This window comes from Ceratotherium simum, chromosome X (genome assembly GCF_057802395.1).
Source record: "Ceratotherium simum simum isolate JZ-2026a chromosome X, ASM5780239v1, whole genome shotgun sequence".
Taxonomy (NCBI): domain Eukaryota; kingdom Metazoa; phylum Chordata; class Mammalia; order Perissodactyla; family Rhinocerotidae; genus Ceratotherium; species Ceratotherium simum.
Genome location: NC_141940.1, coordinates 78,543,238 through 78,560,167, shown reverse-complemented (window position 1 = coordinate 78,560,167; position 16,930 = coordinate 78,543,238). Strand labels below are relative to the sequence as shown.

At 46.2% G+C, this 16,930-nt stretch overlaps 1 protein-coding gene across 1 annotated transcript in view; it reads left to right on the top strand.

Annotated features, from left to right (window-relative positions):
• The window catches only part of MSN (moesin), a 68,999-nt gene that overhangs the window by 14,220 nt on the left and 37,849 nt on the right, over positions 1–16,930 (top strand). The gene's annotated exons all lie outside the window — the stretch shown is intronic.

Sequence of the window (16,930 nt, the reverse complement as noted above, 5' to 3'; positions counted from 1 at the left end):
CATATTTGTGGCATTACCCAGTTTTTAAATTTTTTGTATGTACACTGCTCATTGTGGCATGACCAGCAGGCAGGGCTGCATTGTATAATCTAATCTTGAGAGGTTTGTGCTCCCAAGCTTTAGGGATTGAGTTGGCTCCTGTGCTTAGGGATGGGCAGGGCCAGGCACAGATCAGGGAGGACAGCAGGGAAGTCCTGTAGATCATCATGTCGGGGCACTCAGCAGCTGTGTTCTCTGGCTGTTGCCACCACCACCGCCACCATCACCCAGGCTCCCCTAGGGCCCAGAGCTGCATATCTTTGCAAATTTGGGCATGTTTTAGTTGAGGTAGGCTAATTTTGGGAGTAATAGGATGTACTCTTCCTCCCACCCATTCCAGGGAGAGGGATGTGGCCAGCATTTGAGAGGTATAGGTTCAGGCCTACTAGATAGTGTTGGGTGCCCTAAAACAGTGAGAGCCTCTGAAGGTCATCTTGTCTTTAAAGGACTTTTTCCATCTGTTCTTATGGTGCTGAGCTATACACCGTACAAGGAATGTTAACAGACACAATCCATGCTTTCGGTAGGGCATACTTAAATAAAGACAGACTTTATTTATTTTACAATTTTTGGTTTGTGTTTTTTCATTATGAAACTAATACACATTTGCTGTAAGAAATGAAATAGCACTGAAAAATATAAAATCCCCTGTCTTCTGCCCCAACTCTATTCTCTAGAGAGAACCACTATTAACCAGTTAGTTATGTGAACTAAGACTCTTTTAAAATGCATGTATACTCATATAAATTTAAACACACGCATAACACAAATCCATATTGTTCTACAACTTGTTTTTTTTAAACTATGTGGTGGCCATCTTTTCCTGTCAACTCAGATTTTAATGTCTGTATGGGCTCATTAATAAGCAAATTATCAAATGGGTGCAACACTTAAAATCTACACAAATGAAAAGGGCCTATATTCTTTTTCCTTTTTTTTCGCAAGGAAGATCGGCCCTGAGCTAACATCCCTTGCCAATATTCCTCCATTTTGTATATGGGACACCACCACAGCATGGCTTGATGAGTGGTGTGTAGGTTCGTGCCCGGGATCTGAACCCACGAACCCCGGGTTGCCAAAGCGGAGCATGCGAACTTAACCACTACACCACAGGGCTGAGCCCCCTATATTCTTTTTTGAGTGGAAAATAAAGAGGACATTGTAAAAGGCTTGCCTGCCTGAGAAAGAAGGCTTTCTGGAGAAGGTGGGAGTTGTGGACCATTCTGTTGGGATGAAGGATAGGGTAATGACAGCTGCTCCCCTTTCCAAACTCAGTAGGCCCTACATCTAGAGATTGCTGTGATTTCACCTGTGCCTAAATGATCTTAGTGGAGTGATTGGCAGTAGGGTAAACCACTTTCCTGTGCTTAATGTGGCTCCCTCCCTCTTCTGTGGTTTTGCCTGTTTGGGGTAGTTTGATTCCAAACAGTACCTGACTGAGAACCCTGTTCCTCAGAAGACCTCTAGCTGCCATAGCTGTCTGCCGTTAAAGAAAGAAGCTGTGTGAGTGTGTGTGTGTGTGTGTGTGTGTGTGTGTGTGTGTGTTGGTGGTGGTGGTGGGCATGTGCCTTTCTAGTCTTCCCCAGGGAAAAGCAGGGAAGCTGGATTAGAATCCCCCCTCCATACTTACCAGGGATCTTGTCCAGGTGGCAGGAAAGTGGAATCTTGCAGAGAGCTCAGATGTAGCTGAGCAATCCAGTTGAAGAGTTGAGGAAGATAGTGATTTGTGAAATGCAAATAAATATACAATATATTTTGGAAACAAATTCTAGCCCAGTGGCTGCTCCTGGTCTTAGAAACTCGCTAGCTTGAGGATTTGATTATGTTGAAGGAGCTAGGCCAGTCAAGAAGAAGCAGAATTACCAGAAATCCAGGCTCTCTTCTGCCCACTCATGGCATGACCCGCCCTTCTCTTGTCTTCTTAGTTCCCAGACTTTGACAGTGGGTGAAGCAGAGCTTCTGCTTGCCCAGCCCTTAATCCTGGAGCCTCTGCCACCAGAGGTTGACCTTGGCTGGGCCAAACCTACAGGCCACTGCAGGCATTATTGCCTTCCCCTTTAGATAAACAGGAAGCTGCCTGCAGATTCTGAGTGATTGGAGCTTTCTGAATCCTTGTGGGGCAGAGAGAGCAAGGCTCTGGAATCAGACTCCAAAAAAGAAAAAGAAATGACATTTTAAAGAATTTTTTGGACTACTTGAGAAGGCTTGGATCCAAAGTATCTCCAGGCATTTATTGTGGGTCAGGCTTGTAGGAAGATCTGTGTTTCAACACTTATTGGCTGTGTGACCTTAGGGAAGTACTTTAATCTCCCTGAGCCTCCCATTCTTCATTGGTAAAGTGGGGATGATAATGCTAGCCTCAGAGTTGGTGGGAAACTTGGATAAGATAACATTGGAAAGCCCTCAAATGTTCTGTAGAAAGTCAAGCATACAGGATTCAAGTGCTCAGAGAAGCCTAAATCATGTTTTAACAGCCTCTGTTGACAAAGGCAGTAGATTGTGTCAGTGGATGAATGACTTTCACCTCACCATTAAGAATGGTTATGACCCTTAAAAGAGTTAACCACTTATCAGGAAAAGTTCACTTCTGTGGAACAGCTCATTTATAGACCATTTGGGACCAGTGATGCGTTGCCATATAATCAGCTCTCAACTATCCATAACAAAAGTTTCTTCTCCCAGCTACCTGTGGACTGCCTGTTCTAAGCCATATGAGCCCAGGGAATGTAAACTTCCTTGGCTCTTCTGATAATCCAAACAAGATGTAATTAGGTGAATAGTTCCAAAAACTTCCCAAAGTGGTTAGATTGCTACTGCTGAGTTATCCATAGGGTATTACTCTTATGTTTATATGGATAGCAGACCTTACCTCAAGGAAAATGGTGAACTTTGGTCTCTGGAGCAACAAAAGTGATGGGCTTCTACTTCCCAGGTCATTTATGCCCTCATTGACCATCCCTCCAGGCTCTGAACTCAGGTAGGGGTGACAAATTTATGAGACCAGGTTTGGGAGGAAGGCAATCCTTCAAAGAGTGGAGGTAGAAAAGACCATGTGTGAGATAACCCTACATGGACTGTTATTCCAGGGACGGTTTGAACAGTCCCATCCCCCCGCCCCCAGCACTGGGATTCAGCCTTTGTCAGGAAGAGCCAAGACTGAATAAATCTTGAAAAAGCTATTAGAGACCTCTCTGGGCAAGTTCCTCTGGAACCTCTAGCTTTTGAGCAGCCCAGAAAAGGGAATACAGCCCCGAAAAGGGTTAGGAAGCTGGGAGGGGGTTAAGTTTAGGGCTAGCTGCCTGTTTTCCAAGTAGTTACCTATTTAAAACAGCCCTGTCAGATGTGAATTAAAGGAATTCCTTTATAGGTTGGCTGGCATTGCCCTGCAATTATTTTCCAGGGTTCCTAGCTTTTTGCACCCCACGTCTGGACCAAAAAAAAAAAAAATGTCCCCAACACATACTGATAATTCTCTACATTTATGATATGCATTGTAGTTGTCAAAGCCCTTTTAACGATATTATTATGTCATTTGATATTCGTTAACTCTCTCCAGTAGGAAGGCTAGGAATTATTACCCCTACTTTTTCATATGGGGAAACTGAGGCTCAAAGATTGACTCTGAAAATATTACTCAGCTAATGAATAAGGGAGACAGGACTTGAGTGGGAAACAGAGGACTTTCGTTTTAGACTCCGCATACGGTGGGGTGTGAAAAGGGGAGAAAAGTGTTGTTTCATAAAAGCCTGGACTTAAGCTCTAGTCATTGTTAGGCCAGAGTTCTGAGGCTAGAAAGGAAGTTTCAGCTTTAAACATTAGGCCTTTCCCCTGTTCCAATAATTGCCCAACCTCCCTTCAGTCTCTTCTAAAATATCATGTGTCAAGAATAAAGTTTAGAGAAAATTCTAGTAGTTGGGGGTCTGTGTGGGGACATCCGCCTGTCATGTTGTTTGTGTTCTGCCTGCTTGGGGCCTGGCCTGACTCTTTTTCTGCAGCTGGCTTCCTGTGTCACCCTTCTTGCTAGTGTCAGACTACTGCCTTTAAGACTAGTCGAGCTTTCCACCTGGTTGAGTCAATAACTTACTTGGCTTTGCCTTGCTCCTGGACACATAGATGTTTCTTGTTAGGAAGTGAGAATTGTTTGGGGACTGCTTAGACCTAGCTAATAATGTAGGGTCTTGTTTGTGCCTTGGTGGGAGCATGAGCATTGGTCTCACTTCTTGCTGAGTGGAGGAGGTACTGGGGAATCATGAAAAGAGCACTCTTCTGGAGTTGAAGAGCTGGAGTTTAGTCTGGGCTCTGTTAGTGTCTCACGGCAATCTTGGCTAGGCTCCTGCCCCTTTTGGGGCCATAGTCTGTTCTACAAGGAGTTGGCTTGGCTAATCTATGAGAGTCATTCCTGCTCTGAAAGTCTGTGATTTATTCAGAAATGTTACACTCCCCCAACAGTGGAGGCTGGTCTGCCCCACCTTGGGTAAGGGGATGGTGGCACACATCTCAGAACTGTTCTCATTCTGTGGTGAACTGGGCCAAATGGCAACTCTACTAGCTCTGAGAGGTTGCGAGTGCTCAGCCAAATCTGGCTTTTGGAGGGGAAACCTTCATAGAAGGGCCTTGGGAATGTTCAGGAGCATAACTGGGTGGAGAGGTAGGTAAGGAGGGGTGGCAGGAGTCAGTCCAGGCCTGATTTGGGTGAGGAGGGAAGAGGTGCTCTGGAAAGGTAGTTCTTAGGGAACCTACCAGAAAAAGGTTATAGGATGACATCATGATGTAGATGGTTTAGTGTAGTCCCTGGCCAGATAGTCCATTGTCACAAGTAGTTGGTAAGCCCTCAGGAATGTGACACCATCACATGAGAATGTTTCACTAGAGCAGCCGAAGGCTGTGGAAGCATGAAGAGCAGCTCTCTCTTGTCACCATCTCCTCTGTGTAGGGTGTGAGGTCCTTAAAGTTGGGCCATTGAGACCAGATGTAGCAAATAGAAAAACCCAGTTCATAATGACAGATATGCCTGGTCCTTTAGAAGAAGGAAAAGTCATAATGCTTGTCTGGTGTGAAAACACGTGTGGTTGAATTTACTAGTGCTGATACATTTTGATTTTGTTTTCTTGTGGATATGAAGCAAGGCTGGGAAAAGGGGGAAATTTGAACTCATGATCCTAGTGGCCCTAGGGGTCAGAATAAAGGTTGAGTTTAACTGTTAGAGCTGCCCTTCTTATAGTACGGAGCTGAGTTTTGCATGGCACCAGCTAAGCTCCTTGCCTTCTGATCCACTGGGGAAGTCCTGCTTGCCTATGCAGTTGGTCTTGGCCAGCTTGTGGAAGCACGTGTAGACTCTGGTTAATTGTTCTGGCTTAGGGCTTTGGGCATCAGTATTTTTTAAGAGCTTCCCTAGGATATTCTAATATTGGGCCAGGTTTGATAACTTCACCCCTGATCAAAGCTTCTCCATTGTTACATCTGAGAATACTGAGCCTGGGAAAGGAGAGACCTATGCCAATGTCCATACAGCATGGATACAGCTGAGCTGAGCTGAGACTTTGTCCAGGGCTCTTTCCACTCTACTCTTATAGCTGGAGGTAAAGGTGGCCCTGACAGCTCAACTGGGCAGCCTCTAAATTTTGTTGTTGGGCCTGGATGAGATGGGAGTTATGTGCCAACACCTGCCCTCCTCCACAAGTGTTGGTGGAAAGAGTAGGGTTCAGAGTAACTAACTGGACCCAAGGGAGCTAAGCAGCTGTCTTCAGAGCATGAGTCCACTGGACGTGTGCAGACCAATGGTGGTGGAGGAGAAAGGGTAGGACAGGGTGGGAAGTGAGTAATGCTGTGGGCACCAAGACATTCAGTTAGTGGGAACATTATAGGGAGTTGTTGAGTAACAGTCCAAGGACCAGGTGACTTCATTCTTCAGTTCCGTATAGAAGTGCCAGGCTGGGGCCCTGCCTCGTGTCCAAAGCAAGGTGCTTGGGAACTGAAGACTGCTTGTTCTCTGCTTCTTGCTTCAGCTGGGTGGCCTTTACACTTGACTAAGCCCCAGCCCCTGCTGCTCCTATACCTTCAGAGTTCACCAAGCTCTCTCACAAGCCCGCTGGCACTGTATCACAGTGTAGTCTTTGATTATTTTCCCATGGTTTTGTATGTGGTACTTCAATTAGAGAATAAGCTCCTTCTATGGTAGGAAAGGGAACTTTGTTCCAAGTTCTCCCAGGAGCACAAGCAAGTGCTTAATGTGGAGAACCAGGCAGCACCAAGAGGACATCTTGGTTTCTTTTCTCCCACCAGCCTCAAAAGGAACTTTTTATTTGGGGAGAAAGGTGACTGGGAGCTTTAGGGTGGACATAGACCACACTGCATTCTGTGGGACCTGATAATTATATCTTTTCACTACTAGGTGGGGAACCCCTTTAAGTAAGGGCTTGTCATAATCTCTGTATTCTCAGTGCCCATTACCCTGCCCCACACTTGGCAGGTGCTCAATAGCTGCTGAATTGGTTTGAAGGCATTTCTTCTCCTGTTCCCTCCATTGAGTCAGACTAGATTCCCTAGAAGCCCTCAATCTCCTGGGGAAAGAATCTAGAAATTAATGGAGAGGAAAGGGCTGCATCTGAACATTGGCCATTGGTGGCACTCCTTGTATCCAGAAGCCCACAGTTCTTAGTGGTAGTTGACTTTTAGGGTACACATGCTTTCACACATACATGTTTTTCTTTTCTTTCTTTTTTTCTACAGGAGGGGCAAGTGTGAGGAACCAGGGCATGGAGTGGGAGGTTAGATAGTGGGCACTCCTGAATGGTTGTTTCTTCTCACCACTACCTTGTCAGAGAAGTGCTAACTGGACCCGGAGGATCTTAGCCCTAGTCCAGGGGAGAAAAGCTTATGTGCAGTCTTGGCCACTGATGGAGGTCTTTATCCTTTGTGAGCTTTATGGTTGGCATTAGTTTCATTCTTAGCTCTCCCTTCCACTTAGTTTGGTATCTCCAACTTGATTTCCTTTTATTCTGAAAACCTTTTCTAAGGGGATAGGTAGAGAAACAAGCCACATATGTCCCTCTGTTTATCCAGCCCCTAATAAGCTAGCTGGGAAGGTCCCCTTCTTACTTCTTTCTTCATGCATGCCTCTTGTTCTTCAAGGCCAGAGGTTTGAGCCAGAAGCATAGGGGCCAGGCAATCCGTGTCTCAGCCCCTGACCTGGGGCCTGCTACTGAGGGGGATCACATACCAGGGCCTTTCTGGTATGTGAATGAACCTTTGGGTAAGATGGTTAGTGGTCTAAGCTTATTATCTATTTTTTTCCCAATGCCTTTACTTAGGAAGGGAGTAGGCTACTGTGTATGATTGTCTGGGCCAGTTATCTTTGGCTAACTTTCAGATAAGATAATTGCTGCCCATCTTCTATGGAAACTAGAATGGGAAGAGAGCTTTTAGTCCAGGTTTGAGGCCTTGCAGATAGTGAGTGGAGTTACTAGCCTGACAATATTTGGTCTAGTCTAGCAATTGGCAAACTTGCCTGGAAGGCTTGTTTTTGTACGTATTTTAAAAATAGATTTCACATTTTAAAAAGCATTTCTAAAAAGAAAAAAGAGGAACATGCAACAGAGACCATATGTGGCCCACAGAATCAGTTTGCCGACCCCTGGTAGTCTATGCTTTTTTTTGTTGTTAGTGCTATCGAGTTGATTCCGATTCCTAGTGACCCAGTGTGCAGCAGAGTGGAACCCTGCCTGGTCTTTTTGTGCCGTCATCTCACCTTCTGGTGCTATATCAGACAATGCTCCACTCCTATTCATAGAGTTTCCATGGCCAATTTTTTCAGAAGTGGGTGCCACAGTCCTTCTTTCTAGTCTGTCTTAGTCTGGAAGCTCTGCTGAAACCTGTCCACCATGGGTGACCTTGCTGGTATTTGAAATACCAGTGGCATAGCTTTCAGCATCACAGCCACACACAGCCACCACAGTAGACAACCAACAGATGCGTGGTGTGGTTCCCTGACCAAGAAACGAACCTGGGTGATGGCAGTGAGAACACCAAATCTTAACCATTAGACCACTAGGGCTGGCTAATCTATGCTTTATACTACCAATTTATTGTATACCAATTTCTTATAAACCCATGACTCCTTTATAGTCACCTCTTTCCAGAGCCAGGCACATGGTAGGCCTTTGAATCCTGATTTATGGTTGGGCTGCTTGTAGCCAGCCCCTTCCATGTTGGTTACTAACTAAACAAACCAGTCTATCTCCTGGTGTACACTTGGGGTTATAGTCACCAGGGGTTACAATTAAAATTGTATCCTTCTTGGAGTGGAAAGAACCTGATAGATGATGCTTTCCTCCACCTCACTGTTCCTATGTAAGACTTAGTTTTACATCCCAGATGGCCCCAAATCTGTTAAGTACTCAGCTGCTGTTGCTAGTAAGTAGGGAGATTTGAAAACAAAAACACAGTACTCAACACAGGATTCTGGAGCTGGGGCTAGCTCTTCATGCTCCTTCCCCTACGCTGAGCCTCCTAAAATCAAGCCTGGCTTTTTGAGAAGGTGCCTCTTTGTGTTCTTGTGAGACCATGCCTGAACAGAAGGAATCCTGGGTACTTTTGGAGCAAGACACTGAAGCTGTTTGGAGTTGTGGGGGTGATACTAAAGTATAGCTATAGTGATAGGCTTACCTAGACAGGGAGGCATTCCCAGCTCCATCTATAGCCCTTACACCTGGTGTTTTGGGGCTTTGCACTATGTTAGCTGTTGTGTGTTTATGTGGGCACATGCTTATTTGGTCACCCAAGCCCATTCATGCCAAGTCTTTGGGAATCTTGTAATGGAGAGAGTGTGGTGCCAAGGCTGAGTCACTGTCTTGGAAAGGTCAGGGTTCTAAGAGGAGTTGCACCAGATCCACTCTGGAATGCCTTCTCTTCTCTCTTCTGCTGTGCCTACCCTTCTCCAAACACACCTAGGATTGTAGATGCCCACTACACTCTAGGCTACTAGGCCTGGGGGGCTCAACCACTGGGCTTCCTGATTGAGGGTAACCAAAGCACAGGGGGGTGAACAGCACTCACCAGGGCTGCTCCTCCTTTCCCCTTCCTTAATGTCCCCAAAACCCTGCACTTCCCCAACAGTGTAGAAGACTTGTAGTATATGCAAAGATGTTTTTGACCCTTGAGGACTGAAGCATATTTGTGGTTAGTCAGTGAGTGAGGTTATCTTAAATAGTTTTAAGGTGACAATTAATGATGAGCATTCCAAGTAGAGTTGCCTCAGGTTTTCCCATGACTTTTTTGGGTGGGGGTCTTGTCAGCATTGTTCAAGGTGACTTGAGAGAAAGAAGGGTGGTAGCTATAAGATAAATGAAGTAGGCCAATTATGTAGAATCATTTTCAACCATTATTTACAGCTGCATGACCTTGGGTAAGGCATTTAAGCTTTCTGAAGCTTAGTTTTCCATCTTTAAAATGGGGATAATAATGATAACCCACTTCCTTGGGACTTATAACAGAGAAAAGAGCTCATGATTGTGAAAGTACACCTAGAAGGGTGCCTGGCATATTGAAGGTTCTTGATAACTGCCCCATTTCCCTTAATTTCTTTCATTGTAGTTTGACCTCTTTAAGTATTTGAGATCAAAGAATTTTAGGACGCTAGTTAGGCTTTGCCTCTAATTTATGTGTGCTTCCTAAAATGCACTATCTGATTTTTTCTTAATACATGAGGAAACTGATATTTGAAATAGTGATGCCAATGACTGGCCTAGTTTGTGGCAAACCCCATTGTGCCTTCCGCTGTAGCTTGTTGTGGGGAAACAGTCTGAGAATCTGTTTAGGTGTGTCTGTTGCTTTGTGAAGAGGAACCCCAGTTCTGGGGAGCCTTGAAAGTCCCAGGATGAGAGAGCAGGGGAAAAGGAGAAGACATATATGAGACCCAGGTTAGACAGGATGGTTATGAGGTGGGAAGACTAGAGAATGTGCAGAGGGGAAAATGATTAGAGGAACCCTTACTCAAGAGGGCAAAAGAGTTTGTGAAATCAGTGGGTCCCCGCCCCTTTGCAGAAGCCAGGGAGCTGTGGCTGAGGCCCACCCCAAGCCCTTGCTTGCTGGTAGCTTTCACTTCCTTTTGTGTGTGTGTGTGTGTGTGTGTGTGTGTGTGTGTGGTGGGGTGTGGGTGCAGGGGGGATCTGAGTTTGGTCACCCTTCCAGGTCTATCTGTAGGTAGACAGGTTTTCCATATGGACTGAAAGTGGGTTGTAGTAGGCTCCTTTGAGGTCTGGAGAGCAGTTCCCTTGAGGTTTGTGGGAGCTAGGGTAGGGAGGGTTCATTAAGCTAAGCTAGTGCCTCAGCGGGGCTGTGTGGAACAGACTCAGCCTCCTATCTATATTTTGTATATTAGGCCACCTTGTCTGGCTTTGTCTTCAGGGATCTCTGTCTCTGCCTATGGTAGACCTCTTCCCCAAATCTGATGAGCTAGTGCCTGTGGTGGTAGAAAGGTTTCTAATTTATTCTCTTCTGATCTATTCTGGGAAGAGGGTCAGGGAGTTGGGAAAGGAGGCTTTGATCCTTAACTTTGTACCCTTGAGAGGGTTTTCTTTTCTTTTCTTTTTTTTTGGTGAGGAAGATTGTCCCTGAGCTAAGATCTGTTGCCAGTCTTCCTCTTTTTGCTTGAGGAAGATTGCCTCTAAGCTAACATCTGTGCCAGTCTTCCTCTATTTTGTACATGGGATGCTGCCACAGCATGGCTTGACGAGCAGTACATGGATCCGCCCCTGGGATCTGAACCAGCGAACCCTGGGCTGCTGAAGCGGAGCGTGCAAACTTAGCCACTATGCCACAGGGCTGGTCCAAGGGAGAGTTTTCGCATATTGTATATTTCCATGTGGCATTTGGAGGACATACATTGTGTTTCTTGTCTCCGTGTCCTTGTACATGCTGTTTCTCTATTCGGAATACCACGAGCTTGCCTTTCCCTTTAACACCTTTTTCTTGTGACAATCTTATTTATCCTTCAAAACAGGTCAGCTCTTCCTCTAGAAACCTTCTGTCTTCCCACCTTCTCCATTATGGCCTGGGTACCTCTTTATGTTCCCACAGTTCCCTCTGATTACCTCTATCACTGCCCTTGCCTACAGAATGGCAATTACCCATTCACTTGTCTGCATGTCACTCCCCTCAAGAAAAAATAATCTCATGGTCACTCACTCACTTTCACACATGTACATGTGCAAGCATTAGAATCATCTCGATGCCTGGTCCATACAGGGTGTCTGATAACTTGGTGGTATATGAAACCAGCATGTGTGTATATGTGACTGTGTCAGGGGTGCAGGTACTTTCTAAAATATTTGAGGTAGGTAAGAGGTGGCCCTATTTGCTTTTCTAGGTCTTACTAGAATTGTAGGTAAAATTTTAGGGCTCACTTTGGATTATGGAACAATGTCTATTGCCTGGGCCATTAGTGAGGCTTCTGGGTAATTGCTGTAGAGATTCTGGTGGGCCTCTTTCCTGCTGCTCTCTGAAGAAACTAGACCAAAGTTAAAACAGTGGTGGGGGGGCTTCTTACTCTACCCAGAGAACTCTGATGTGTGTATGTGTGTATGGGGTGAGTGGTTTTATGCATGTTCACCTCAGCTTTAGGGGGTGCAAAGATTGTATGTTTGTGGTGGTAGGGGTTCTAAAACCCCCGGTATTGTTGGCTGGATAGGTTAAACAGTTTTTACCGGTCTCAGTAAATTGGTAGCTGAGTTTGTGGTTTGGAGGGCAAGATGTGGCTTTATCAACTCAAAACAATACAAAGCCAGCTTTTAGAGAAGTTATATCAATCTACATGGGGACCAAAATTAATAAACTAATGAGCTGGATGTCATGTTCCTATTCTCTTGCCAATTCCCTCCCCCCTCCCTGGGAGTTTTCCAAAATAACCATAGTTCCACAGAGCTGAAGGCATATTTTGGGTACTCTGTGCCTCTGTTTCCAGGATAATGACGAAAATGAAGACTGAACTAGTGGCTACAAACAGATAACTAGGGCAGGGATGAGGCCACTCTTCAGCCTTCAGCACATCTACTGGAGGCAGGAGTTAAGAGTTGGTATTTTCTTAAGGCCTATATGATAAACCTTGTTCCTTGATGGGGGCAAGAGTTAGGTTGGACTGCAAGATTAGGTGTGGGGGAGCAGCAGGCTGGGTGGGACTGGGGACATCCTGTTTAGGGGTGGTCAGACAATGTCCCCCGTACAAGCCTAGCCAAGGATCATGCTGCACTGGAGGTCTGCACTTAGTGAAGCAGTGCTGTGGAGTGGCATCTGCCTTCTGACTTCTCACCCTGGCTGAATGAGGAGGCCCTCCCTGAATATTCAGATGGAATGCTCAGACACATTCTTTGCTGCTTATATTCTGGGCAGGGAAGACAAGAGGGAGCCAGGGAGTCAGGTGGTCAGAGAGAAGTGAAGGAAAGTTGAGCAACGAGTGTGCTCAGACTGCAGTACCCCCTCTCCAACTCTTCCTCTAAGTTTGTTGGGGGAGCTGTTCCTATGGGTCTGAAGTCATTTTCTTTTTTGGAGTGGCCAAAGCCTCTCTAGGCCCATTAAGACTCTGCAAACAATGCTGCTTTAGCAGAAATGCTGATACTGGCATCTAAAACCCATGTGTAGTGAGACCTGAGTGATGTTTGGGAGCTTTTTTTTTTTTTTTTTGTGAGGAAGATCAGCCCTGAGCTAACATCTGTGCCCATCTTCCTCCACTTTATGTGGGACGCCGCCATAGCATGGCCTGACAAGTGATGCGTTGGTGCACGCCCGGGATCCGAACACAGCCACCGGCAGCGGAGCGTGCGCACTTAACCGCTACACCACGGGGCTGGCCCTGGGAGCTTTTTTAAAAAGTAAGTTTATTGTATGTTTGCATCTCCTGGTTCATTAATCAAGGAAGAGCATTGGCATGTTGTCTTCCAGTCTCCAAATGTAGGAGAAATTGCCAATTTGTGTTTTTCCAGAAAATTCATTTTTTTCAGAAGTAATTTGGACTGTCACCATCTGTCTCTAGGCATGGATCCTCAATGTGGAAGGTGCTCCCAGTGTTAGCTGGTCACCCTTCTTGTCCCTGTCTGAAACTGGGAGATTTACTGCAGATTATTTAGCCTGATCAAGCAGAAAACTGCAGCTCCCTCCCTAGTCTACCAAAGCCTCCTCCAGGGAGGGGAAGTGTGGTAATGACATTATCTTTCCCCAGGCAGCCACGTGTTCTCTGAGAACAGGATGTGGGGAGGGCTGGGCCCCAGTCACAGGGTATGGGGGCAGGCTCGGGAAAGAGGGCTGGTGGTGTGGCCATGCAGGTTGGTGCCTGCCTTCTTGGCTTTGAGAAGCATGAAGAGCCCCTGTATTCTTGAGTGTTCACTCACGTATACACCCACCCACCCACGACATGTCTGTGTTCTTACCTAAGAAAGAACTGTAAACACCTGTGAATGAGGCCCAGCTCTTCAGGCTAGAGAAACTCAGTGGCAAGGAGTGGGTGGGCCCAGGCTGCCTACTGTACCAGCCCATGTCTTGTGACTCCTGCAGCCATAGGCCATTTTGGCAAGGTTTTGTTGGGGAAGCTGTGCCCCAGTAGAGAATGGGGCTTCCTTGTTGCTCTTTCCCAGGGCCCTAGTCATTCCCCTCCCCCCAGATGGCTCCCTAGCACGCTGAGGTGATTTGCATGTTCATTTTCCTTTCAGGCCCCATCCTCTTCTCTCTGCCCTCACTACTTCTGCTGGGGACCTTTGGAGATGTGCTGCCTGGGGTGGGGAAAAGAGGATGTAGCTAGCTTCCTGTGCAAGGGAGGGTGGGGTGCCCGCCTTCCTGCCTGTCTGCCCACCCGCCTAGCTGCCATTTACCCACTGCTTGAGGAACTGCCAGAAGAGTTGAGTTCAGAGTCACCAGAGGCTGAGGGGCTCTCCAGGGCATAGGAATGGGGCTTTGCTCTTGTTGATGTCTTCACAGTTCTCCACCGTGGGGATTGCTGAGCTCCCTTTTCCTGGAATCAGAATGCTGAAAGGGCCTTTAGAGGCCAACTGGACCAACTACCTCATATTACAGATTGGGAAACTAAAGCCCAGAGTGTCCTTTAAGTCCTATAAGGCCTCAGTGGCAAAGTTAAGATGAGTAGAATTCTAGCAAGTTAGACCTGGAGCTCTCTCCCTTCTCCCAAGCTGCTAGTCCAGTGGTTTGCAAACTTTATTTGGCTGAGATGCCTGGGGAGCTGCAGTCCCCCTTCAACCAGAACGGTTCTACTTTTATGTACTTCATATTTTGAAGTTTCATGTGATTTTCTGTTTGGGAGAGTGAAGAGGCAGGAAGCTGCTAAAAAAAAGTCATAAAATTGAAAATCAGCGAGTAAGACCTACCCAGCATAGTTGGGGACACTCAGACCTAGAGGGGGAAGGGATTATCCCAAGGTTACTGGGACTAGACCCAGAACCAATTTCTGGCCCACTGTTCTTGGCTGGTTGTTCTCAGCTAACGGTGTGGCTCCCTACACCACAAGAAAGATTGTCCCTACCCCTTGCTGCCTTGATTTTCTCCCATCCCAAGAAGAGACCCTCTTATAGCATCCTGAGATAGAGGCCACTAGATTTCTTGGATGAAACAAATGATAATAAATAAGCCTTTGGAAGGACCCTCTTGTAACCTTAAATAAGAGAAACTTGGAAGGGCAAGGAACAGTGTACTAGTAGTTGGGGAGACCTGGGTTCTAGTCCTGTTTCCTTCACACTTGAGCAAATTGCTATTAACCTCACTGGGCTTCCATTTCCCCCTTCTATAAAATGGTGCTTGTCTCTGCCCTACCTTTCATACAGAATTAAATTCAGTGAGAGAGTGTGTGTGGACAAGTGTCTTTTAAACTGTAAAGCACTGTGTGCTTGAGGCTAGGATTATTATTATATAAGGGTGAGCCAATGGCCCTGCAAGAATCTGGATTGGATAATGAGATTGCAGGAGAAAGAAACTAAAATTTATCAAACATCTAATACATGCCAGCTGCCAAGCCAGGTCCTTTCCTTTAAGTAAAGGAGATAATGTTGTCCTCACAACAATCCTGCAAGGTAGACATTTTTATTCCCATTTTATTTACAGGGAAACCAAGGCTTCAAGAGGTCTAGGGACTTGCAGTGCCCCAGAGCCTCCCTCCAGAACCCGTACTCTCTGTCAGATATTTGTGAAGAGACCTTAAGAATGTGCTGTGGTTTCTACTGTGGCTTTCCAACCCATTCCCTGCCCCACTCCAGCCTCTCTCCTCTGGTGGGGATGGGACTGTCTCTTGTTGCCTTCATGTCTCAGTCCTGGGCTCTTTACCCCCAGCTTTCCTTGGTGGTACACCAGGCACACTTAGGTGCCCTTGTTTGGCTTTTATCTGATAGAGGAGCCCTTTGGGTCAGCCATTTTCTCATTGGCAAGAGGGGCTTCCTACTCCCCTCGGGTGCTGGTAGGAAGAGCCAGGGATTTGTTGCTAGTCAGATGGATCTAGCTCTTGGCCAAGTTGTGCAGCTAGAAGATGGCAGTTGCTTCCCTTCATTGAGACTCAATTTCCTCATTTGTAAAATGAGCCTAAGGATGCTTACCTTACATGTGTTTCGTGCTGGTAAATGTTTGACAGCAAACTCTTTGGTGAAGCCAAGATTTGTACTGTTTACCGATCCCTGTGGTATAAATACTTTTACCATGGCTGATTTCAAGCTACCAACATGAGGTCCTTGAAGGAAGAGTTGTGAAGAGATGTGTGTGATCAGCCCTAGTGCGAGCTGGTTCCAGTGCACCATTATTAATCACACCTATCTTAGACTCCCATCCTCACTCCTGCCCAACCTGCTCACATCTGTATGCAAATACAGCACCCTCTCACCATGTCTCTTCTGTTCTCCAAGTTCCCAGAGCATCCAGGAAAGGGAGAGTGTCATTTAAGATCTGCTCCTTGCCTGAAAGCTCTCCCAGGAAAGAGTGAATGTGGAGTGTTTAAGGGGCAGAGAACTCAAGAAGGCTTTTTGATTAGGGGCCCTAATTAGAGCACGTTCATCAATGTGTTTTGGCTGCTGAGGTATCTGTACCTGCTCTTTCCTCCCACTGTCTGATTTTTAACCAGATGGGATGATGGTGGAAGACTCTGAACAATGGACTGAGAGTTTGGCCATTCCAGAAAGCAGTTAGCTTTCTGATTCAAATTCCAAGGTCTTCTCCTCCCTCTCCTGCCTGCAGAACCTGCTGTGCTGGGTCCTAACCTCAAGGTCCCTGTCGTGAGGATCTCTGGGCCAGAAAGTATTTTGGAGACCAGACCTCTGGTCCTACCTCTCATCTCATTGTAACAGCATCTGTGCCAGGTAATTTTTTTTAAACTTCCCAGAGGATAAGAATCACCTGGGACAAAACTACTACTTCCCAAGCTCCTCCTCTGGAGAGTCTGTTTCAGTGAGTTTGGAGTGGGGTACAGGAATCTGGGTTTTTAAACTAGAGCCCCAAATGAATCTTATGATCTGTTAAGTTTGGGAAACACCACATTAGCACTGCACAACACTCTGCCAGGTTGGCCATTATGCCCGTTTTACAGGTGGGAAGATTGAGAGCTCATGACTTATTATTGGTGGAGCTGGATCTCGCACTCAGGTTTTCAGAATACAAAGCTATATTCCTCTTACAGCAGAAAGATTGCTTTAACACACAAAAGTGTCTGTGGTGGTGAAGAGTGATGTTATTACATAGGGAGGGGCAAGGATAATCTCTGACTTACTTTACAAATAGGAAGACCAGGTTACAGAGGGGTTTGGGGGCAGTAGCAGGATTGATTGCATCCCTGATCTGTTGAGGAGGCGGTCTGTGTTCAGCTCTGGAGAGCTGTTCACCAGGCCCAGTGGCTCAGATGTCTCTGCAGTTGCTCTGT